Source organism: Bactrocera oleae, chromosome 3, assembly GCF_042242935.1.
Source record: "Bactrocera oleae isolate idBacOlea1 chromosome 3, idBacOlea1, whole genome shotgun sequence".
Lineage (NCBI taxonomy): Eukaryota > Metazoa > Arthropoda > Insecta > Diptera > Tephritidae > Bactrocera > Bactrocera oleae.
The window spans coordinates 79,302,711-79,328,291 of record NC_091537.1 but is presented as its reverse complement, the minus strand read 5'-3'; the positions used below and the strand labels follow the sequence as shown (position 1 = coordinate 79,328,291).

General features: G+C 30.3%; 1 protein-coding gene across 12 annotated transcripts in view; it reads right to left on the bottom strand.

Annotated features, from left to right (window-relative positions):
* Positions 1–24,806, bottom strand: part of LOC106625289 (pneumococcal serine-rich repeat protein) — a 118,243-nt gene extending 93,437 nt beyond the window's left edge. For 9 of the 12 annotated variants that reach the window (XR_011395493.1, XM_070106991.1, XM_070106996.1 and 6 more), the window contains exon 1: positions 19,667–19,933. The gene's annotated coding sequence lies outside the window, so the exon portion shown is untranslated. Of the gene's footprint in view, positions 1–19,666; positions 19,934–24,615 lie in introns of those variants that run through there. The other 3 variants (XM_070106997.1, XM_070106990.1, XM_070106992.1) reach the window with 3 other exon arrangements.
* Between the last annotated feature and the right edge of the window lie 775 nt (positions 24,807–25,581).

Below are 25,581 nucleotides of genomic sequence, written 5' to 3'. Positions count from 1 at the left end.
TGCCTTTCTTCTCCAATTTCAACTACTTCAACTTCCTGCTAAACTTGGCTTTAGGCAATAAAAATCATTCAGTTTGGTTAAAGCGAAAGATGCTAATCTGGAATACATTTTATTTTTATTTATAAGTTTTATTTCTAAAGAACAAGTTGAGTGGAACCTTTGACTTTTTTGAAGATATATGACGTAATTGAGCAATGGAGATGAGGACTGTTTGTAAAGACTTTATATTTCTTTTGAAATCATTTCTGCATGAGCAGGTCAAAGATATATGCCAAGTAAATAAATAAAAAGATGTATAAAACTTTTTTTTCTTAAACTAAATTTAAGAGATAATCGATCAAATAGTTAGTGCACTTATTAATCACTGACAAATTGGAGCCCCAAAGCTGCTCTCTGCTTATTGAGAATTTAGATTAAAAATTCAACTCAATAAGATAACAATGATTTGTGTTATAACCATTAATTGGTGCCATATAAAAATTAGCTTGTGCCAAAAGGTAAATTTAAGAAGCACACTTAGTATAATTTCTCCATTCACTATTCGGTAACTTATACTTCAAAACTAATCAAATCACTATCAAATTATTTCTGTATATTTTGTATAAGTATAGTTATCCATACAATGACCAAAAAGATTTTCGATCTGATCAAAAATGCAACTTTGACAAGCCAAAATTTTTATTAAAATTTGACACTTTTATAAAAGCGTTGCCATTTTGACATAAAACTATTAGGTGTGCCACGAAGTTTGTAACACCCGGAAGGAAGCGTCAGAGACCCTATAAAATGTATATATAAATGATCAGCATGAGTTGCAGTATTGATTTAGACATGTCCCATACCCGAACTAGTCTGTCAGTTTTTGAAATATAGATCTGAAATTTTGCGCACTTCCTTTCCTCCCAAAGAAGCTGCTTATTTGTCGGCCTATATCGGACCACTATAGCATATAGCTGCTATACAAGCTGAGCGATCGGGATTAAGTCCTTGTATGGAAACCTTTTTATTTGCGGGGATAACTTCAAGAAATTTGGACTATTACTCAAGACAAAAGTATAATCTTCCAAGAAATTGTTCAGATTGCACCACTATAGCATATAGCTGCCATATAAACTGCAGCTCAAAATCAAAATCAAGATACAAATATTTTTATACTTTTTATTCTATAAGAAATAGACCTGCGAAGGGCGAAGGAAACATCGGTGCAGCCAAAATCAAAATAAAAAATCGAAATATTTGTTTGAACTGTTTCCCAGCACTGAGAGCATTTGCTTCCCTGCCCTTCTCTTCTCTAACTATTTCCTTCACAAAACACAAATTTTTCTCCACATCAAATACGATATCGTATAAAATTATTGTATTCATTGTATTAAATTTAATTCCTTTTCGTGAAACGGTAATCGCAAATTTTGCCATTTGAAATTTTGATGACATTTTCTTTTTGCTATTATTTGGCATTACATTGTGTTGGTTTCCGATTTTGTTTTGTTTTGCTGTTGTTAAAGAGGATTGCGCTGGCGATAGACGCTTTTTAGCTGGTGTTACTAAAGCAGCTTCTCTAAGCTTTCATGTTGACTTTGCGATGGAAATTTGATTAAAAATGTAATAATACATTATTGAAACAGAAAAAAAAACACAAAAAATAATAAAAATAAAATAAAATAATTACAACGGTTCAATGACTAGTGAATTGTATGTATTAAGAAATACATATACGTATACATCCATCTATATATATATAATAATCTTTTTGCACAAAAGCTCACGACTCTTCATGATTTTGTTTAAAGATTTTCTTTTGCTTTTTTTTCTCGCCTAACTTTGTCAACATTTCCTTTATATTATTTCCTGCTTTATGTTGTTTGTTTTTTCTTTGCGATTGAAATTAATTTTGTTTTCTCCTCCGCTTTTGCACTCAGTTTGTCACGCATTGAACCATAAATGTAGTTGCATTTTTCACTTTCTCTTAAATAATATATTACAATTGTTGTTGTTGTTAATTTTTCACTTAACGCGCATTCGATTTTCACTATTGACATTTGCCATTTGCATTCGTTAATAAGCGTTCGGTTTATATTTTCTGCAAATAATTAGATTATCTTGTCGTCTAAATTATTGCTTTCGCAAATATATATACCATATGTATGTATAAGGCAGGTGAGTGGAAAATATTGTGTTTGAGTGTAAAAAAATAGAAAGTAATCCGCTTTGGTACCAGCTCAAAAGTTTTATTAGAAAAAAATTTATGTATCATTTTTGTTTTTTGATTTTAAACATTTTTTATTTATTTTTAGTTATTTTCTTTTGTTTATTTTTATTTTTTTATTTATTAATTTTTTTTATTTTATATTTTTAAAAACATTTTTTTTATTGTTTGCGATAAATGTTTCTTAAATACTTTATTTTCGCTTTATCACATTTTTTTTTAAATTAATTATTCGTGAATATCTCAGATCACTACAGTTTTTGTCTAAAAAGAGTTTATATTATATTTCACTGTTGGAGTAGCTTAGAAGACAATCTGACACCAGAGACATGCAACGGAAGAATATTCTCTTCTAAAGCAGACTACTCAGAGTGTAAAGATATGGAATCTATAGTAATAAAATCCTTTTATCCGAATTCAATCTTCTGCTAAATAATCTTTATTTTGCCGAACGAAGTATTAATTAGAAAAATGTTCCTCACCTCCAGGTTCTTCTGAAGAGCAACTACAGTATCAAGGGATCCCAAACTATTTCAAAATGACTCCTCGATTAATAAAGTACAACAAATTAGGTAAATATATATTATTGTAATCTGAACATTGTATATTAAGTTAGCCACGAAGTTTGTAACACCTGGAAGGAATCGTCGGAGACCCTCAAAATAATATATATATATACAAGATCAGCATGACGAGCTGAGTCGATTTGGACATCTGAGATATCGATCTGAAATTTTTCTAACATCATTTTCTCCCTAAGATCCTTTGTAGGAACCACTGCTATACAAACTAAACGAACTAAATGACACACCTAAAGATTAATATATGTGTATTTTAAAATTTTATTAAATATTAATTTTTCGTTAAAACTTCTAAGAAAGCTTAAATTAATATTTTTAATATATTTTTTCATATCGAACACTATTTTTTCCTTAGAGGCAACACTTAAAGTTTCGAACACCTACTCACTTCATTATAAAAATCACTTCACTTACACCTAACCTGACTGCATTTACACCTTCACCAAATTGGTCATGCTTCTATTGCAATTATGGGTATATACAGCACACTTTTATGTAGCCAATGTATATACATATATAAATGTAGATACAAAGATTTGTGTTTTTATAGAATGTCAATCAGTCAACCTCCAGCCTCCGCATTTCAACACAATTCTCTTACACTCCTTAAACTGTCGGCTGTATTGTCATGTGCTATGTGAGTACGTGAATATGTGTGTATGTATGCATATATAATATTCTATTAATATATGTATATGTATAAGTGTGTAATCTGTGCCTATCGGCTTTGCACATCGGTTACAAAAATTTCAATTAACTTAAATCAAAATTCGCTTGTTTGAAAATTGAAAATTTGGTACTGCGTTAGATAAATACTCTTGTTAAAACCGAAATGTCTTTTTTTTTTTGTTTTGTTCGAATTAGTGTCATTTATAAATGAAGATACAACAAAGGAGTGGTGTTGAATAATTTTTTATGAGAATGGTTTTGATGGCACATATTAAGTGTTCGGAAAAGTTGAAAAAAATAAATAAAATGCACAAAAAAAATAAAAATATTATTAAAAAAAATATAAAAAAAGATGAGAAAAACAATAAAAATAAATCTGAGAGTAGTTGCAATTAAACTTTGAAACTTGAGAAGATTTATTGGTATACTCTTTTTGAGGAGCAACATTAACTTTGCACTACACATACGTGCAACCACGCTTAAGTTTTAAAACGCTCTCACCAACCAGCCAACCCATTATACATATAAGGTTGTCATATATCTCCCTTCCGCTTTTTTGTCTTATGAATTTCGCGGCTATGTACAAAGCGCTACAGAGCTCGTATCTGGCAACACTATACATAATTTGAAAGGTCTTGACATAACCTACAAAACAACGCTATGCATGATTAGTTTGGATATTGCGTTCAACAGTTATAGACGTGTAAACATGAAGTTCACTAACGCCGAAATTCGCGTTATTTTAAAGTTTTCCTTCGTTAAAGGCAAATCCGCTAGAGAAACGTTCCGTGAGATTAATGGTGTTTTGGGGGATGGTACTCTATCACTTCGAACCGCGGAGGAATGGTTTCGACGATTCAGAGCCGGTGAAAACGACACCATGGATAAGCCAGCCGGCGGAAGACCTGTGACGACAAATACCGATCAAATCATGGAATACATCGAGTTAGACCGGCATATGGCGTGACATCGCCCAGGAGATGGGAGTTAGTCACCAAACCATTTTGAACCATCTGCAGAAGGCTGGATACAAAAAAAAGTTTGATGTTTGGGTGCCGCATAATTTGACGCAAAAAAACCTTCTGGACCGAATCAACGCCTGCGATATGCTGCTGAAACGGAACGAACTCGTCCCATTCTTGAAGCGGATGGTGACTGGCGACGAAAAATGGATGACATTCGACAATATCAAGCGAAAACGGTCGTGGTCGAAGGCCGGTGAATCGGATTGACGGCCAGGAAGGTTTTGCTGTGTGTTTGGTGGGATTGGAAGGGAATCATCCACTATGAGCTGCTCCCATATGGCCAGATGCTTAATTCTACCATCTACTGCGAACAACTGGACCGCTTGAAGCAGGCGATCGACCAGGAGCGTCCAGAATGGCCAACAGGAAGGGTGTAGTGTTCCACCAGGACAACGCCAGACCACACACTTCGTTGATGACTCGTCAGAAGCTACGGGAGCTCGGATGGGAGGTTTTATCGCATCCACCAGCCCGGACGTAGCGCCAATTGATTACCACCTGTTCCTGTAAATGGCGAATGCCCTTGGTGGTGTGAAGTTGAACTCAAAAGAGGCTTGTGAAAAGTGGCTGTCCGAATTCTTCGCAAATAAGGAGGGGGGCTTCTACGAGGAAGGTATTATGAAGTTGCTGTCTAGATGGAAACAGATCATCGAACAAAACGGCGCATATTTTAACTAAATCCGATCACTGTAACACTTTTTATAGAGCATTGAATGAAGAGCAAAAAGGTGGAAGGGAGATATTTATATATCCAATATCTACTCAGATGTTTACGAAAAATGTTTACTGATCCGTTAACGCTTAAGCTTCAGATGATGTACTTAATTGTGCACTCATTTTTTAACGCCTTCTCATAACCCATTTATGTATATTAGTCATTATATTATGCATAATCGCCAACAAGTTCTAAAAATAAATACCAGCATCTTAGTGATAAAATGTAAGAAAACCTAAATCGCCAAAACAACAAAATACTTATTCAATATTAATTGTCTTAAAGCTATAAATTGGCTAGCGGCAAGTTACAAGGTGGACAACTTTGGTGCTTAACCAAGTTGCAACTGACGTCATGGCACATATAAAGCAATAAAACCATAAAATATGAAACGAAATATATGTAAAGATAAACAAATAATAATTAACTAGTGGTGTACGAAATAATATGTAGAAAAAAAAACAGAGCTAAAATTGTAAAACTATGTAAATAAAACGACAAATTTTAAAAGTGCTAAAACGTGGAATAAACTATAAAAAGAATACATACGATTTTAAAGCGGCAATATATTGCAACTAGGTATTTTACAAGCTTAATTTCAAGGGTTATATTCACATGTAACTTAAGAAAAATGCGTTTTTAAGCGGCAATTTATTTAATAAATAAATAAAACTGCACATTTACAGAATTTAATTTATTTTAAGAATCAGCATTTTAATTTGAGCCAATCTCCAGAAGTACCTCCAAAAAAAGGTGTCTGGCAGTGGAAAAGATGTATCTGCTTAAAATTAACTCGGATACAAAAACAAAAAAAATTGTTTATTACTACATGGTATATATACAGTTAATAAACGAAAGACTAGTCAAAATTTTGATTTTTGACAAAAAAATTACGCTTGAGAGTGGCTTAAAAATCTAAATTATTATTAAAACTCGTTTTCCTTCCAACCGTACCTGTCATATATGTATATCTAGGAAGGTCGTGCAAAAATCTCAAGTTTTTTATGAAACTAAAAAAGGATGAAGGAGCTGAAAAAGATTTAAATTTTTGTTGCGCTTTCATTAAAAGTTCAGAAGTTTCTATCCACTCCATTTTAAATATGTTTAATAGTATAGCTTTCTCCGACTTTGCAAGAAGAAACTATATAATTTCAAGATAATGCTATAGACAGCACTATAGACTTCGCTTACTATATGCACTCTATAACTCGAAATCGCAAACTATTTCATAGTTTCCCCAAAAGTATTTCATTTACATAATAAGCACCTAGAAAAAAAGGGTGCCATTATTATTTCCACTAATAATTTAGCTAGTTTATGTTGTTGTTATTGTCATTTGCACATATTTAACTACCAGAAATAACTGCAACACTTTGTAAGCAAAAGTTAGCAATTAAGTGTAGCCAATTGGCAAGCGTGACAAAGGTGAAAAAGCTGAAGCAACTTAAACGATAATACAACATTCAAAAAAACAAAAAAATATTACAACATAAAAAAAAAAACACAAAGCAAGAGAAAAAACTTAAGCTAAACTCGTTGAATATTTAAAATGCAATAAAAACCCAGTTGGTGAATTAGTTGGAAAAATGCATTTTCGCTCATTTCGTTCGCTTAACGGTATTATCGTTTTCGAAAGCAACCCAAAGCCAGAGTTTTGCTGTGCCAAACCTAGACCCTCAAAAAAACGTGATTCATTGGCGCTGGCATTGCTAAAGTTTGTCGAAAAAATATAAGTAAGTATATAAGGTTTATATAGTAAATATATAAGAGATACATAAATATATATACATATATATGCCTTCGAGTTCAACAGTTATTACGGTTATTGTTTATCCTGTTATTTTTTTCATTATATCTATATATTTTTCGAAACTTTTTTCCTTTTTTTTCTTTATTTTTTTCTTCTTTTTATTTTGTGCCTTTTTCGGTTGCTTTTTGCTTTCAATTTATTGTTTTTGCTGTTCCATAGCCGCAATTGGGAGTTACAAAACTCTTAAATTTCAAGTGTTTTATCTACGCTGCTTTGTTTCGTTAATAAACGAGCATTCATAAATAATAACAGAAAATATTGTTCGAAGCTGCATACAATTTTAATGCTTCATTAGTGGGTGATTAGCAAATTCTGTTGCATTTTAACGATTCACTGCGGAAATGCCAAATTTTTGAAAAGTATGGCTTAATTAGATCAATGATGGTTCAATATAAAAGAAGACTATTTGAATAAAGAGCACTTAATATATTCCGTTAGTATTTATATTCGTTGTACTTTCAATCTCTTTTTGCTTTGCAGCCCTTCGTTTCGAGTCAGAAATTTTTAATTGTTTTGAACTCGATTATTTTGTGTGTGTTTTTTTTTTTGCAGACATTTCGTTATGTAAGCTTGTGTTTTTTGACATTCATTCTCATGCTGAAATTATATAAGTTTTTTGTTTCATATGCGCAGCATTTCAAATCAGCTGTCAAAGTAAACACATATGTTTCACATTTGTGTTCAGTATGATTTGACAAATTACCAGGCAAACTCTTACATTGAAATAGCATTTAGAACCAGAGACATTTGTTTTCCAAACTCTTCTTCTTAATAAAGTAAAATTGTCCGTGTAGTGCGAACTATCCTGAAGTGATCCTCTAGAACGTCACTTCCATCTGTATGAACTTGGCGTCTAATTGTTGTTATTTGTTCATACTCTTTTATATCTAAAGTTGAAACCAAAATCATCGTCAAAGGAAACAGTTCCGCACCTCGTGTTCCACATGTTCACTTTGTTGGTTTCATTCATAACCAAAAACATGAACCTGTAATTTGACCACCAAGTTCATGGGATTTTATTCTTACTTCTTTTAAGGGCATAAAATTAACCGACAGATTGATTTTTTTAAGAATTGAACTGATCATATGCCCAAAGCTCTAATCAAATAATAAGTTTCGTAATATCTACAAACTAATTATACCAAATTATTGAACATTTTAACAATTTTTATACCCTAAACTTGGTGTATGAAGTTTTCCTTGAAGGTTTGAACCCCAGAAAGAAACAGCGGATACTCTATAAAAAAATATACATATGTATAAATGATCAGCGTGTCGAACTGAGACGGTTTAGTGATTCCAGACAAACTGAGCGATAAAAATTAAGTCCTCGTATGGTAAATTTTTTCATTTGACAAGATATGGTTCATGTCAACGCTACATTATTCGAACACTTTGTCAGATCGCAGCATTATAGCATATAACGCTGATTGTTGGATTACAGTACCAACAAGCAGTCATTGCAATCGTCGCTAGACTCAAATTAATAATAATACTGAATTATATAATATGTATGTAAATTGTATAATATATATATTTATTTGGATATATACATATTTACGTCTGTTTATATATAACTATAATTAAAGCATAAGACAAGTCAATATTAAAAGAAAACAGTAATCTACAAAACCTTAATCCAATTAACCAAGTAAATCATGCGCTACAAATCGATAACCACCAGGTACAATATATACAAGCATAATATTTCGCATAAGCAGCTTTATGTACTTATGTGTGCCACCATTAGTATAATTAACATTTTGAATTTCATCAAAGACTGCCCTTCAGCATTTGACAGCGCGCCGTGTCTGTACGAGCAGATCACAAGTTAAGCTATATATTAAAGCCAGGCCATGGCATGGCGACTTTTCCTTTTTTTAATTTCACGCAAAATTAGCAAAACCTATGACTTTGTGTTAAAAATTTAATTTTATTCAAATTACTTGCTACTCAAAGCATTTATTTTCTTAGTGAGTTTTTGCAATGCTGAGTGTTGCTATTTGTTGTTTTTTTTTGTCTTAATTGTATGTTACTTATTTTTTTACATTGTTAGTCTGCTAATTCTTTGTTGAACGCAATACACATTTTACGCTCTTGACATAATGCGTCAATAACGCAGAACAAACAAAAGACTTAAACAACGAACTTGACTGCGGGTAGCTCGTATAAAAATATAATATATACATAAGTATATGCGAAAGTCAAAGTGTTGTCAGAGGAAAATCAGGTGTGACAATGCGAAACTGTAAAACGTGCAAAAATTGGGCAGAGCACAGTTCAAGCAAGCGCAGAGAAGTATGTAATTTGTAGGGCGAGGCGGTGATTAAAATAGTTTGCGATGTGGCTTAAGATAATATAATATATCAAATTTAGCTAAGTAAGGGATGTCGGAGTGTTAGTTAAATAATTTTAAATTATTTGCAAATATTTTTTAAAACAATTAAAAATACTTTCAACAAATAATTATAGCAAACTAAAGTAAACAATTACTGATTTTTCAGGAAAATTAAAAATATTTTTGATTGTGTAAATATAAAATTCAGAAATTTTTTTATTGTATTTCAAACGTGCAATCGTCACACCAACCTCAACACATACATGCATATATTTTTCAAATATCTCATGTTGATATTATGAGTTGCAGTAGATATCTCCCTCGTATAGGCCGACACGCAAGTGCAAACGGTAGCAGAATTGCACATAAAAAAATTGCACAGAAAGAACTCAAACGCGATTAATTAAGACAACTGAAAATGGCGACACGCAAGTGTAGTGCCTTAAGACTGTAACACGAAGACAAACTGTGAGTGGAGATTAATATTAAAACTAGACCCTGTATGAAATTCAAAAGGTTCGGCATTGATCAGCAAATAAAGCGAGATATATACATGATCGGTGGTTACTACCAGTAGCCTCCAGACAAAAATACTGCTTGAAAATTTAGAATTTTATAGTATTTTAATATTATTGAAAATAAGAATCGATGATCATTATAATCATGAAGATAGTGATTTATAAAGTAAAGAAACTGAGTACATCGCATCTGAGATTTTTTGAATATATTACTGATCTCCCACATATTATACTAAAAATCAATGAAGATCAGTCGCCAAAATTTATTATTATTTAAACTAAGATCTCATAAAAATATAATCTGAAGTATAGCAAGCACAATTAAAATTTGTGATCTAAATAGAAAATTTGACGATAAGCAAGATCAATTTTTTACTTTCAAAATTTTTCATTGATCAGTAAATACAGTAAGGATCTGCGCGATCAGTGGCTACTATAACTGATCTATCGTCTTGAGAACATTAAAAAAGAGTGCTTGAAAGTGTAAGTTTTCACAAAAAATATAAAATAAAAATCGGGGATCATTACGCACAATGATCATGAAGATAAGTTTATATAAAGTTAATAAACTGAGATTTTTAAAATATTTAACCGAGCTCCCATGTTTTTATATCAATGAAGATCGCAAAGATCAGTAAGTGCTCGGTCATTTTCGCCGTTCATAAAATATGATAGCAAAATTAGCAAGATTCGGAAGAAACAAATTTGTATGGCTTATTTGAACAAATATCTCATGAAAAGTAACCTGAAATATAGCAAGCTCAATTGAATCTGGCGATCTAGCCAGCAGATGTGACGATCAGCAGGATCACTTTTTACTTTTACAGACAAGAACTACATTTTTTATAATAAATAATAAAATTTTAATGTCGAATGCCAAAAAATAGTAGCTTTGTTGCACAAAGTATCAAAGTTTTATAGATGGAACTGACTGCTTTTGATTTAATCTGTCTACATATTGATCAAAAATTCGATATATGAAAATAGCCAAAATAATATTGTTATTTTATTATGCTAATAATGCAAATGCGTATTTTATGTGGAGGCGAGAAATTGTTATTTTGTAAATTGATCGGAATACACGAAATATTCATCGAAGATCACCACGATTATTATATGTCCACATAAGCAATCTTGTTATTGTATGAAGTTGCTTAGTTATTTCGAGTTACTGAAAGATTTCACTAAGAAATTTCACGAAATTCAAGACTTTAAAACTCATTGAGGATCAGCACGATTGATCGCCATATATTTATATGATATTTTAACATGAATTTGGAAGTTTTATCGTCAAGTTTACTAGATATTAAAGCCATACATTCTATTAGAACTCATTATTAAATACTTTTATAAGATCGGCTAGATCAGTAATTTTTGTTTAGATACTTAAAAACCAACTTCTGATTTTACAAAGGATATTTTTTCGATACTTCAGACACATACAAGAGGAAAAGAAACTCTCAAGTCAAGCAAAAGAAACGTTGAACTGAAATATTTTACAAATCAATTTCTTCCGATATCCGATCCGAGGATATCGGCAAGATCAGTTATTTTAGAGTACATAGATACGGAAAAACTAAATCTTGATCTTAAAACGACCATTTTTTCAACACTTCTTTCATATGTATTGATAAAAGAAATAATTTTACAAATAAATTTCTGCAGTTTTAAATATTTTTAAACTTTTGTTGGGGAGCGGCAAGATGAATTATTTTAAAATCTGCACCGAAAGAAATACACAGCACTTATTTCTGACTTTACGAAGAATAATATTTCCATTAATAATCATTTACATATGGTATATCAAAAATACTACAAACAATTCACCATGCGAGTAAAACTTTGAAATAGTCTTAAATACCGCACCGATTTCCAACTGGGCTTCATAAATTATTAAGATAAATTCAACTACCAGGCATGAAACTATTGCTCCACAACCGGAGGTGATTGCCACTTATGCATTCTTTGCGCCACGTACAGATCAAGAACTGCCTACATTGGTTGCGAAATAAAATAAAAGACATAATTACAAATAACAACAACAATTGTTAGAGCAAATTCAACTACCAATAAACTTATTTAGCAACGGGCAATGGAATAATTATGCTTGAGTAAAGTGTGTGCAAAATTTAGGCGTGGAACACTTGCCGAACTGTCAAATCCTGTTGGGTGTCGGGTGTCAAACAATTAGAAACTATGCATGACTTCTAGTTGCACGCACATACAAATATTTGTATATGTATTGTATATGAATATATATATTTTTATAATAAATTGCGGCAGAGACTCATTAGTTTGAAATTAATATTTTTTCATGCACCACAATACGCCTTAAGCCGCTTTGGCGGCGCTCGCGCCATCGGCGCTTTTAAGTTTCAAATTCCCAGTAAGGTGACCAGTTGGCATGGAATATAAATAGAATGCTAGGAATTAATATTATAAATTTTATATATACTTAGAGTGGTTATGCGCTAGGTGAGGCACAGGCGCTTAGGAAATGGGTGCACACGTTTTGGATTATAAATGATTCAGAATGTTAGATGTGTGCAAATTGTTAAGTATAAAAAGCTCCTTAACAAATATACACAATTTAATCGTACAAGTAAGAGTTTTCTTATTTCTTAACTTTCCTCGAATAAACATATTTTATGCCGAATACAAAATATTTTACCATACCAATTTTTTGTTTGTTAATTTTGTTTATTTTTTCTTAATATATTTTCTCAAAATTAAAATGTGTATACTTAAATCGATCACAAACAATTATTGGTTGCAAATCGTTGGTTTTTGGCTTCGATATTTGCTTCTTTTTATATATTCCTAGTTGCTATTTCCGCATATGGTTTTTTTTAATTGTGCGCCAAAATGTATGCTACACAGGATTAAATCCTCACTTAAGTTCGGTTATTTTCCCATATATGAAACATATAATGCAGAACAAATATTATTTTCTTAATTTCAAATTTTGAATATTCATACTTATTTATTCTTCGCGCCCACATGTAGGCCAGATTTTTACACTGCTTTGAATTTATAGATATCTTTCGAAATAGTTTGTGGAAGTAATCGACTAATATCATTCACTTATGGTACTTTCTAGTTTAGGAAGAATATCTAAATAATTTTTTTCATTTTGTAAAATTTGCCGAATAGACAATATACATATATCGGTTATATAAGTGTTTGGAAAATATATCAAAGGATTTCGTCAATTTGCTGTACAAATTTTCTTTGCTTGTTTTGTAACTTTTCACACAAGATTTTTTATTATTAAAATATACGACATTCTGTTAAGAATATTCACTAATTCATTGGAATTTGTCCAGTCGTTGTATGAGCCTGTCAGAAGTTATAGACGATTTAACTACCTATAAAGATTTGCCACCTAATATCAAAGGTGTTTTTGCTGCCAAGTTTAGGTTCGATTTTTTGTACAAATACGTATATTAGTCTTAAAGTTAATTAGTTAAAAAGTTTAATGAGGGTTTCCAATGCAATATCGCATAAAAAAGTAATTAATCGCGTAAAAAAATTAACCAATTTCGAAAATTTCAATCAATAATAAGTTCTAAAAGATAGATTAAGGAGTCTTCTTAACTTGTTATGTTTGTTATTATTATCATGGAAGTAATTATGTTGATGATTAGTTTTTTTTTTAACAGCGATACACAAAAGACACAAAAATGTATCACTGTACCTAACTTGAAAGCCCTCATAAGGAATAAAAGCTTTATATGGGATGTAAAGGAATCCTTTCAATTTATTGCAAATGATTGCTTGTTCAAAAAAATAGTAAATGATAATAGTTAGATTAATTGTTTAGTTCACTAAAGCAATAAATACTTATTGTATATAGGAATATTTCTCAATGCGATTTTGAATCTACTTAATATTTTCTTGCCTACATTTAGGCGCTTATAAATAAAACCGCGAAAATAATAATCAAACATTGTTTATAGCTTAGATTTGTTTTTTTGTTTTTAATGTTAATTGAGAACATAAAATTAAAAATAAAAACAAAAGGGATTCTTTTAATTTTATTTATTATTATTTTTGTTTATTAAATATATTAATTTTATCTATTTATTTGCGCCATTTAAATTTATTAAACAAATATAGCAGAATAATATTTTATATTTTTTCCAAGAATTTATCGTCTCAACTGTATTTATTGCTGATATTGAATTTTTATTTATCCATTATCAAAAAAGGCTTCATAATTTCTGAGTACCACCAAATTTGGGCACGTGTCGTTGCGATAAACAAATCAGCAATTTTTATAGCAAAATTAATACGTTGTGGCATATTTTATACATTGCGCACATATTTTTCATTGGTTAAGCCTATTTTGCTTCTTTTTAATTTTCTTTATTTGTATTATCTTACTTTTTTGAATTTGTGTGTTAATTATTTTTTTTGTTAAATTTTTTGTTTTTGCTTTTTATTGGATTTTTTTTCAAAATTTTTGTGTAACTGAGTTATTGCATTCTTTTCGCCTTTTTATGTCTACGCAAAAAGTGTCAACAACACGTTGAGTGGCCATAAATTTCGTGTACATTTGGCAATGAAAGGTAATTAAAATTATGTACACAAAGTATACAAAAACAATAACAAATATAACAGCAATAAAAATACAAAATAAGCCAATGAGCGAACTAACATGCAGACAGTGGGTTGTTGTGCTGGCTGCACGCCAGCTGAGCGGCGCTGAAACGCATACGCAAAGCCTACCAAACAAAAGTGGGACTTACTATCAATAGTATTGCAAAAAAAAAAATATAACAATGTGTAAAAGAAGGGTACACGATTAATTACGTGTCGCTGGTGCAGGCAGCAGTTAGACAATAGCACATTCACAAATGATGACTAGTTGTCCGGCCATATTATGTATTATTATGGCGCGCGTATAGCAAACTACCTCACGTGCAAAATATAATTTAGCTGCCAAATTGTTTATCAGCCATAACGTGCCGTTGACTCATGTCTATACCATATATATATAGAAAATATATATAATGTTTCAACCGTTATGTTTTATGTGAATTTATCTTCGGCACTTTTTTCTACATTTTCCGTGTGCACTGTGCTTTGCCCATTTAAATGACCGCTTAAATGCTTGCAATTAGTATGTAATTGAAACTTACAGTTAGCACAAATAGTCAACGACAATAAGTGTGCCACAACCGACTGTTACTGCCGCACACTGCACACGTTCAACATTTGTAACACGCTGCCAAGCCAAGCAGCTGGTAAATCACCAACTCATTTACAATAGCATTGAGTGCATTTGGCGGGCCTGTCCAACTGGTTTTTTGACGCGTACAGGTAAAGTGAGTGCTAACTTGGCTGACGTAACGTAATGAGCGAACTAACGGACAAACTAACAAACGAACGAGTGTTCGAATGAAAGGGGCGGCCAGTCAACTTGCTGCTGCTGCCTGTGGCGTTAGTATGTTCAGCTTAGATTTTCATCAACTTTTGACACTTTGACACTGACATTAGCAATTTTTCGTGCCATTTTACACAGTTTTCTTTCCCCATATTCATATATATGTATGTATTATTATTAGTTTTATTGCTTTGCCTACGAGTTTTTAAATGCAATGTGACATTCGGTGACAGTTATGTTGAGGTGGAGTTCAAGCTATATTGACTACGTTGTGGTGAAATTATTATTTGCGCAAGAAGAGAAGTTGAAATTCAAGCGGCAATTAAAAAATACATTAATAACAGAAATAAATTATAATTGTTAACTGTTAGAAATTGGTATAAGCATACAATAAATAAAAGTATTATTTTAATTTTAATTACTTATTTTAGAGCAACGTATTAGCAATTTTATTACAATAATATGTATGGTAATTTTCACTAAAAATTATAAAAATTCGAAAAATAAACTTTTAAAATAAAATTTTTTTTCTTCAATATTAGTGAAGAAGGCCAAAAGGTTCTGTGATCGGCAGTTCCAATGGTAAATCTATATATTCAACGATTGATCTAATAGATAGGGTGGTAAAAATCAGGTACTATCACATCCATTTAGTTGCTGAATTGGAGCGCAATAAGCCTGGTGATAATCTGGCACTATGGTGTCTCCCTTTTCAACCCACCAATCATACATATATAGATGGAAAGAAATTTCAAGCGAAAGCTAAGAGAGCAAATTGTGAGCCCGTTTTAATTCTTCGAAGCAGGAAAAAAAAGTTTCAGCTTCACTTTGATTAATTTTGATTTAACAGAAGGTGTCACAAAGTTGGAAGAATGCCTCTTCGATTTTCATTCGAGCATAAATTATTCGGTCACATTCTGATCAGGAATCTTGTAGGATATACTCCAGCTCAAACTTCAATGAACGGATTGTTTGAAGATAAAATAAAGTTGCTTTTTGTTTAATCGTAATGCATTGGCAAAATTTTAAAATTTAAAGAGACGAACTTTTTCTAGTGGCTTTAACTTCCTTAATTATACGCGATGTATTCCTCACCAACAATATATTTTTCTTGAGTCTATTTGTAAGAACCATATGAAGAAGTGAATAACGCATGAAGTAATACTTCTGACATCGAAACCCTAAAATAATCGCCAAAGTTATAATTTTTATTGAAATTTTGAAACCTATGTATTTATTCATTGCTTATAAAAAGTTTAAGGAAAAATTTCAGGTATCTTAATATGCTATTTATTTACTAGCAGCGCCCCACTCACAGCCAAGCCTTACAAAATTCTGCACTAATGTGGAACTTCAAAGGTACTTCAACAATACGCCAAAATATAGAAGTAATTTCTAATAGAGTTAACTATATAATATACAATATAAAACTCTACCTTAACAACAATCGGCCTCCGGATTAAAGGAACCATAACGGAACCAAATTTCTTCAGACAAATCTTATCCCGGTAAAATTCCTCATAAATATTTGGAGAATATTTTCTTCCGCTATTACAACAACTGAAAAACAAAAAGATCCAACATATTACATAAATTGCTTTATGAAATACCTGGAAGCGCTAGATATATTCTGCGAAAAACTTCGCTACCAACTAAGCATTGCAGGGGCCGTTATTAGTTTCGAAAAAAAAAGTTAAAAATAAAAAAATAAAAGCAAATGCATGAGCTCATTTTTAGGTATTCCCTCCATTGCCATCAAAATTATTCAAATAAAAAGTTTTTGCAGCGAAATATGCCAAATTACACCCCCGAAATACCAGTTAAGCCCAGACCATTTATTAAATTACAAAAACATACATTTTGTTTCAGAAAATGGCAATGGTAGCGAAAAACAGCAATAATTGTTTGCATTCGAGCTCACAAAAATTTTTATTTGCATAACCTACAAATATGCAAATTACGATTTTTATTTGTGTGCACAATAATTTCACGCCCCAAAATAACACCAGGCGAAATTCCAAAGAACATTATGACGACACAAAATTTATACTATTTGTATGCGAACGCAAAGTTCAAACGAAATTCGCGGAAAAATTTTTTTATTTTTTTATTCAAGTAAACATAGTAAACCAGAATAATACACAACAGTACAATAGCAAACGAATACGGCTGCTTTATTTGCAAAATAATAGAAAACAAAAATATAAAACCAATTGGCGAAAAATGCAAATTGACCGTGAATATTTAAGCAGAAGTATAAACAGAGTTGAGGAAAAATATTTCGTTGAAAACAGCTGTCGATGCGTAATAAGAATTCAGTAAGTACTCGTGCTGAATTTACTGACACACATATTACATATATATGCCTTATGTTTAAAACATTTAGGTAAATTAAAATTTGGAACAGCTCTTAGGTATATAAATGCAAAGAGAAGAGAAATATATGCGCTTTTAGTTAAATATGTGAATAAATATACATATTAACCAGCATTTAAGTGCAATAAATTACATTTTTTACTACCACACTATAACCGTTATTACTCATAACTCTAAATACTACATTGTTGTAAACAACAGAATATTTGTTGGTGTTGTTAGCTATACGATTTTATACTAGAATTAGTATTTATAATTGAAAATTTTCATATGTCATCAGAAAACTGTATAAAAGCTGTATATACACACACATATGTACATATACAACTATACACATGCTTAATTGCGAGCAAGTTTGTTGCTTAAGTCTTTCGATTTACACTAAAAGAGTCATAAACTTTAATGGTATTGTAGAAATCGAAGTTGTAGGTGGTTAAGATCAATGCCAAATGGTTGACATAAAATTCAGAAAGACACAGCGCCACATGAGGTGCGCTTTGATTTTGATTTTAATTTTATTATCGTTATTGTTGTTTCATTTTATGTTTTTGGTGCAGAAGCAAAGCAAAAAATATGTAAGCGCAATTTAAAATGCACCAATGCCGACCGCACGAAAAACTGAAGGACGATATTGAAATGTATAAACAGAAATTAAGTAAAGCGCAGACTATAAGCACAACGAATACTTTGAGATATAGCAAATTAATCAAATTAGGGTTTTATGTTTATATGTCTTATGATTTTAATACTAATTAATATTATGTATAAAAAGTAAATTGAAACCAAAATACTTAAATTAAAATATAAATTGAATGTGGAAATATCAATTTTAGGTTATTTAATTACATACGAGCATATCTTATATATATGTATATATATACATTTATAGGTGTATGCCTGTCTGTATGTTTGTAAATATGTATCTACGTATATGTTTATTGAGGTTATATATTCCAAAATCTTCCAATATATTTTGTTTAAATTTTTGACATAGCATTAACGAGCAGACTTCACATAAAGCCACACAAATAAAATATAAAATGTTACTACATTATACAGAATTTATATTAAATAGAAACTTTTTTAGAAGCGCATGTGTAAAAATCTAAAAAAAAAATTTCAACGGAATTGCCACCATCTTAAAAAATCTAATAAATACTTTATTTCACAAACCAAAAAATCAGAAAACATTTTGAAAGGAGTACACGTACAAAGTACAAAAACAAAAATATTTGAAACGTAGTTACCATCCTATCAAAAAATTAAAATAAATTAATTGTTTCACATCAAATAATGTTTAGAGTGTAGTTGCCACCCTCTTTTATTTAAAGCCAAAATAATTTTTTTATTAAAAATCAAATACCCTAACAGGGTAGCAAACAAATGTTATAAGAGAAAGATTTTGTTGAAACATAATAATGGTAAAAAAAATCAAGATTAACAGCAATATTTGAAAAATATTCAATATTTGCAAAATACTTAGAAAAAAGTTTTTTATGGACTTGCCACCCTTTCAAAAATTTAAAATTATTTATTTATTTCATATATAATACCATAATGAGGTACTAAAAAAAAAACAAAATTTATTAACAGAGCTCACAGCTTCTCGAATAATATGGCTTACATGCTTAGAATTAGATGGCATTAAACCAGGAAAGCAGTTTCTAGCTATTTTAAATTACACATTTTTTAACTAACACTTTCAATAGAACCTAAATGATTATTTGATTATATCTTTCAAGTTCTATGCGAAAGAACTAAAAACATATCGGTGTTGGATCCGCCAGTGTTATACGTATGTTTCAAAAATAAAAAATTGTATCTATTTGGAAAATAAATTTCGCCAAAACAGACAGATGGGAAATTGTTTTTTTTTTACATGAGTAACCGTTATATAAATTTAAAAAATATTTTCATCTAATATATTGTATTTTTTCTCGCATATAGGTAGGTAGTACTTTTATATCTAATGTTTAAAAATTATAAACACCTTATTTGTATTTTTAATAATTTTCATTCGAATTCTTGTTTCCACCTACCTTTTAGCAATTATTCTTTTCTGCAATTTGCGTGGTTGTTTTAACTGGTTCTCTGCTGTATTTGTTTTCATCCAGTGACTTATTCAAGTACGCAGACACAAATGTAACAACAAGTAATGGAGTCACTCGCAAACAAAGTCACTTTACTGACAGATAATTTTTTGTATTTAAAAGTATTTAACTTTTTTAATTAGTTAATATTTTATTTAATTATTTAAATTCAGTGTTTTCTAAGTTTTGATTTAAACTCAAAAATAATTCGGCGATCTAAAGAACAAAAATGGAGGCCTTATGAAGTTAGTTAAACCTAGTTAATTAAAATATTTTTGCATATTTTTTTAACTAACTAAATTTAACATAAATTCCTGATTATGAATTGTAATTACTTCTTTTATTTAAATAGGATTTTTATTTAGTTATATGAATAACAAATATTTTAAGAGATTTTATTTAAATGTATCTGCAGTTATGGATAATTAGTTATTTAACTTTTTTAAGTATTATAATTTTTTTATTATATAGTAGTTATAAACTTCAATTTATTTATCAATAATTATTAATTTTTTATTGCTCAATAGTTTAGAATTTTTTTGTTATCGTTTTTAAAATATGGTTTTAATATAAATAAGTCAGTTAATTAATTGATAAATTGAATTAATTTAATGGCTTGTTTAAAAACCTTCATATGAAATTATTTAGAAAAATTAGTGCAAGTTCAACTATTCATTACATGTTAGTCAATTGAAAAATTAAAATATATTTAAAATTATTAATTTTGTACAGAAGTTAATTAAATTAAATTAATTGTTAATTAAGTATAAAATAGACTCAAATTCTATTTTTTCAAAAGTTATTTAGTCTTGGCCTTTTTTTAATATTAAGTAGTCAATTAATTAAATTTTTTCAACGGGAATTAAAATTAATTAATTGTTAGCAATTTGTTAATTAGTTGAAATTTTTATTATTAAATTAACTAATTATTAACTAAATATAAAAAAAACTCACGTTGAATTTTTTTAAATAAATTTAATTTAAAATTTTTTGAATAAGTACTCAGTTATTTAAATTAAATTAAAGTAATTGTTAACAATAAATAATAAAGTATAAAATAAACTCAGATTAAATCTTTTTTAAATTAATTTATTTTATGATTTTCTTATTATTAAGTAGTCAATTAAATAATAGAATTCAAATTATTTTATCGTTAAAAAATTTTTGGTATATATTATAATTTTTTATATATAAAAGAGAGAAATTAAATAATAAAATTAAAGTCAAATGAGTTTAACCGCGGCTCATTCATGTGATTTATAAATGAAATTAAGCATATTAATTAAACTTTATTCAATCATATTCAATTATATTTCTAATATAAAATTACCAAAAATTATAGCCGAAACCTCACAAATTAAATTTATTGAGAAAAGTAAATTACTTTACTTATAACAATTATCTACTCAATTTGAGGTTAATATTTAAAATTTTATTTCAACATCAGTTCTATTTGTCTTTCATATATATATATGGTAATTATTAATTCAATTAATAGAGTCAGCTTTAGTTTTAATTTACTTAATTAATATACTGATGAAGAAAAATATAAATAGTTTATGGATTATATAGATATTTATAATTATTTTTATTTTATAATATAAAAATTTAATTAAATTCTATCAAAAATAATAAAGAATACATTATTTCAAAATTTTTATTTTTTGGAAGAAATATCATTTTTAGGGGTTTTTTCCACAATTTTTAGTTTAATATTATACTATATTATAATTCCTCATTTTTAAAATTTTTTTTATTTGCAAATTCAACATTTCTCCGTAAGCGAAATGAAATTAGCTGAATCAGGAAATTCACCTACTTCTATTACCTCATCTGTGTCTTCAAACAGTAAGTTAACATTTCCCATCTTCTGCTTGGTGAGAAATTACGCATTCTACTCTTATTTGTCAGCATTTTCCTTTGCATACACTTTTCTTCTCTACCTAAGCGGCTTATTTCTCTAAAAAAAATATACCGCCCATCTAACTTGACACAACTAACAGCTGTTTCTTTTGGCCAAAAGCAAAAAACTCGTTTTGCTTGCTGCTGTGTTTGCAATGCTTTTTAACCGGAAATATACGCTGCTGACGTAGTCACTGAAAAAAAAAGATGCCGTGCAGTGGTTGTCGTGGTCACCACTATTGCTGACTTCATTGCAACCTCATCGGCAGCAAAATATATTTGCTTTGCTACTTCCACTGTCCCCCTACATAGCAGCTTTGTAGCTTCTTGTATTTCCTACCTAAGTTCCGCTAAATTTTTGCCCTTTCACTGGCATTGACTTTTAGTTGGTATATTTGAATTTTTTCCGAAAAAAAAATTTCTGCGATTTTTGAAAGTCTTTCAAATATTAATATACACCTTTAATTCTTGCATTGCTCTCAACTCTTGTTTATTTACATTTTCACCAATTCTCCCCAAATATATTTTTATTACAATCACACTTTATTATGTCATGTTTTTTTCGGTCTCACATTAAAGCCTTTCGCTTTTATGCACTCTCTTAAGTGCATTGTCTGCTAAAAGGCTCAATAAATGTACTTCAAAAGAGTCAGCGAAATGTGTGCAAAGTGATACAATTAAGGAAAGATTGTCTGACGTTCGGCTTTTATGCGTTTTGTTTTGAATTTCTTTCACTTTCTTCACAATGAAATTGTGTGCCAGCGAAAAACAACAAAAACGAAAAATCAGAAACAGCTCATAAATGCCACTATGATTGCTATTGTTGTGCTTTTTCATCTACTTTCTTGCTTATTATGCTTATGCATTGTTGTTAATTTTTGTTGTAGTATCCATTTTCCTGTCTCGACACACTTCGGTTAACTTGACTGCAGTGCGGTGAATAGTCTATTTCGGTATTGTCAACTTTTGGTTATATTTTTATGCATTCAATGAGGGGGGTTAGTAATTTTTAGGTAAATTAAGAGAATATGTCCTATTTTTGCAAAGAATATGGAATGTGTTCGAAATTTCCAAATTCTTATTTTAGGTAGGTATATATTATATTTTAAACCTAAAGTAACCTAATACTTTTTTATATCATACCTAATAATAGCTGCCTTATTCAGCTGACTAAGTGCATTGGAAATTTTATATGACTTTATTTTGTATAAATACGGTGAGAATTATATAGTCAAATTTAATGAAATTAAGAAAATAAATCAATTATAAGATTTTATAAGCTTGATATTATTACTTGGCTACTAAGTTGAGAGTCTTAATATCTTTTCTTTTAGTTTTTCAAAGTGAGCAGCTCATTTGTGCTTGCGATCATTACTATCTTAGTAAACTCAGAATTCAAAATTCCTGATAAGCTATAGTAACCATTTTTTGATGTTTGATGTTTAATGTTTCTATATAAATAGATTTGAAACGCCCAGAATATTTCTAAAATACATGGATACCAGTAGTTCAATATTATTGGAAAGTTCATACGAAAGTACCATAGCACTTATTCTTATCTTATCTCACTGGGGAATCAGTATAATTTGACTATTAATTCACCGTATTTATTTTTTTAGTGGTAAATCAGTATAATTTTACTATTCATATTCTCCGCATCTATTTTCAAGAGAAATTTTTTACTTATTTTACTATAAAAAAACTCTTTGAGAACAAGAAGATTAATGATCCACCCTTGACTGAGCATGAGTTTTGAATTTGATAGATAAATTTTGTGCCGAATATATAAAATAAATGAAACTTCTCCTTTTTAGATTGGTAATCAACATTTTAATTAAATCGGCTTCATCTATAGTAGCCTATATCTATTGTAGTATAGTAGTAGAGTTTGTAATACATTAAATAGATACAATTTTTTACACAGTTTGTGACATTCCGGAGGAAACATTGGAGCCCATATGTATAATGTTTATATCATAAAAATTGATCGATCGAACTCAAGTCCTTGTATAGACAACTTTTTTAATTGATTGATATCTTCACGGAACGCATTATTTTTTGGAACGCATTATTTTTCAAGATAATACTACAATCGCCGAATATACGTATTATTCAGATCGGACCACTTTAGCATATAGCTGCCATACAAATTGACTGATCAAAATTTAGTTCTTGTAAGGAAAAGTTTTTCATTTGGTAAGTTATCTTCACAAAATTGGGCATGGGTTATTGCCAAAGAAAACCCTACATTTTCCGAACATTCTATTCAGATCGGTTTACAATAGCATATATGTTCTTATATGCTGTAGAGTAGTAAAAAACTACAGCCGGTAAAGCGTTTTATAGCCTTGGTGCAGATGAGGTTAACGCTTTTTCTTTTATTTTACTTTAAAAAAATATATCTGGATCTATGTATTGATTTCATATTCTTTTAAGCTAGAATCTCTACTACTTTATGTCATGCACCATGTAGTGAAGTCCTTCCTATTTACTATTTAACATTTCAGAACCCCCATTTCACTGCTTTCTTGTGCTATTTTTCAAACACACCGCTGACATCATATCCCTTCTAATATTCAATTACTAGCGTCCACTTAAAAAACAGAAAAAAACTCAAACTAAATCATTTTAAAATCGCACAAGTAATTAAATTCACAGCAAACAGAAAAACTTCAAAAACGAAGGGAAAAAAATTTGCAAACACAAATCGCGCTCGCCACCTTCACTTAAGCACAGCAGTTAATGTTCATTTCGCTTTGCGAATTTTGTTTCACGCTTTATTATTTTCGAGTTCACTGCTGTCACTTTTGTTGGACTTTTTTACAATTTCCAAACATTCGCACATACAAACTCCGGCAACTTTACCACTTCAATTTGCAGAAATTGTAATAATTTCTAGTTATTTTTTCGAGCAACACGTTTATTTATGCACTTTTCTTTGGCGTTTCAAATGTAGAATTATAGAATTACTTTGTCGCAAAATTATTTGCACGTACCTATGTATTATATATATATTCCAATAAGTCCAGCTGCTGCTGTATTGTAAAATAGAAGCGAAATAAAAAACTTGTTTCACCGTTTTCGTTGCACCTTCGCCAAGTTTTTCTACTTGATATTTGCTATTTGGATTTTTACTTGATTTTTCGTCGTTTAACTGCGATACCGAACCGTCGCTGTTGCCCGCCAACGCTGTACTAAAAGAGTTGCTTGACTGCGTCGCGCATTAAATAAATTTTCGCCGCTGACATCATCGTACGGCATGCTCACGAGGGGGGCTTGTATGGACTCGCTGCGTCGTTGGTGTAGAGGCGTTCTGGCGCTCTTTCTTGGCAGCAGCAGTAGCAGTTGGTACTCTCTGTTACCAATTTCAATTTGCTTTTGTGTTTGCTAATTTTTTTTTACACTACTAAGCAACTTTTTTTAGTACCCAGCCGGCTTTTTCTGCCCATTACTTGTACTAAATTAGCCGGCTTTTTTGTATTAAGAGAAATTGAAGCTTAGAAGAGAACTGCTAAGTGCTCTTAAGTTTTACTATAGTTATACTTAACTTAGTTTGGTAGGTTGACCTATTCAAAAGTGGGTTGCATTGTCAAGATGTCTTATATTATGTATATGAACTAGTTAAACAAAATGTCAAGGACTTTGTATAGTAATACTAAGAGTGTTTAAATATATTTAAAGCCACATTCTCTACAGAACTAATAGACCGACTTCAAACTGAAAGGGATCCGATTTATGCCTTAAGCTTATACTCAGGCATGACCCCATTTGGCTTCAATGACAAAATGAAGTGCGTGTGGGCATTCAGCACTTAATTAAGGACAATTTTGAATTTTTCAGGATAAGTAATGAATACTAATTTCCAACCCCAAACAATCAAAAGGCTGTAAAACTATGTATTAAGCTATGTAATGCACCTGCGAACATGCTGAATTTTTGGACGAACCTTGCAACCAGCGAGA